Here is a 1542-nt window from a genome sequence, read left to right as displayed (position 1 = left end):
TCAGCCTCACCCTGCCCCCACTCCCCACAAATCCCGAAGCCTGGACAGGAGAGCCAGGAAGAGGTTTACTAGATCCAGAAGCGGTTACCTTCGGCCGCCCGCGTCTCCCTCCACTGCGCGTGCCCGCGAATTCTCCCCTTACACCAGTAGATAGAGGAGTCCCCGAAGCCGACAGCTCCAAGATGCGTGGGGGAGGGGAACAAACGTCCTTGGGGTGCGAGGTAAAGCTGCACTACCAACAGCTTTAATCAACTGGGCGACGTCTCCCTATCTGGGAGTGAATGAATAGGCTGAGCAGAGGTATTCCTGATAGCTTGGGGATGTAGCTCAGTGGTAGAGCGCGCGCTTCGCATGTGTGAGGTCCCGGGTTCAATCCCCGGCATCTCCAATAAGCTGTAATTTTTATATTTTCTAAAAAATATTTAATTATTTTCCTCAAAATCAGAAGCACTGAAACTAAATTATTTTCTCTCTTCATGAGAGAATTCATGGCTTGTAAATACAGATAAAGCCCCCAAAAAAGTTTAAAATGAGATGCTCGGTCTCTGTAAAACAGAAGGAACAAAGGAAAACAAAAAATTAAATTAAATTTTTTTGTGTGTTAGCCTAATAGTTGGGAAAAGTCTTAAATTGTGGTGTTTGAATTGGCTTTCATTGTATTCAAAAGGTAAAATTGAAAAAGAAGGTGCTGCATTGGCCGGGAATCGAACCCGGGCCTCCCGCGTGGCAGGCGAGAATTCTACCACTGAACCACCAATGCTCACATAATCTTGGCTTTCTCAGTGGCCTTCTAGTAGTTGAGGAATAAACTATAGCTTTCCTTTTTTCTAATTGATTCCTATTAGTTATTGCCATTACTAATTCTATCTACAGTTGACATCTAAATTAAATTAAAACATACAACTTCTTTTTAATTGAAATAAAGTATTCAAAATATATTGAGAAGTCACATCAAAACTCACATTGCATTCATTTTTTTATCCTTGTGAATGGGTAAGCAGAACTGTCACTTCCATATAAAAACCACAAAGTCCTCAAGTAAAGATAATTTAATTTAAAAACTAGCTTTTCCCTTTGTCACTTCAATAATACCAACATGCAAATGCTTCCTATGTGCACACCAACCAAGATAGGCCCTCAGAGAGACATAAATAATCAAGTCCTTGCCCTCAAAAAGTTTATAGGCTAGCAGACCTGAGCCCACACACAAAAAGCAATACAGCTAGAAGAATTTTTTTGCCTATACCTTAGATAATTAAAAAAAGAAAATAATTCCAATAGTTCTGAAAATCTATTTTTAAATTACCTTAGTAGCCTAAGAGGATCAGAAAATTGTGGCGTGTAGAAGTTCACAATAATTATCAAGGAGAAATATGTAAGCAAACTAAAATTTTAAAAATTATCTGTTTTGTTTTTCCATTACTCTTACAGATTGTCCCCACTCTGAGAGGTCTCTTGTAACAAAGTAAACAATTAAGCAAAACTAACAATACAGTGACCTCGTTTGAAAATGAGTACAACATTCCACAACCTTAGCAAACT

General features: G+C 39.0%; 2 non-coding genes across 2 annotated transcripts; one reads left to right on the top strand and one right to left on the bottom strand.

Annotated features, from left to right (window-relative positions):
- Positions 1-316: 316 nt before the first annotated feature.
- Positions 317-388, top strand: TRNAA-CGC. Its single transcript has one exon. It is a non-coding gene; the product is annotated as a tRNA-Ala (tRNA).
- A 301-nt stretch (positions 389-689) lies between these two features.
- Positions 690-760, bottom strand: TRNAG-GCC. The gene has a single exon. It is a non-coding gene; the product is annotated as a tRNA-Gly (tRNA).
- Positions 761-1542: the final 782 nt, after the last annotated feature.

This window comes from Gracilinanus agilis, unplaced genomic scaffold (assembly GCF_016433145.1).
Source record: "Gracilinanus agilis isolate LMUSP501 unplaced genomic scaffold, AgileGrace unplaced_scaffold18566, whole genome shotgun sequence".
NCBI lineage: Eukaryota > Metazoa > Chordata > Mammalia > Didelphimorphia > Didelphidae > Gracilinanus > Gracilinanus agilis.
The sequence above is the reverse complement of the archived record's forward strand: the minus strand, read 5'-3'. Positions and strand labels throughout refer to the sequence as shown.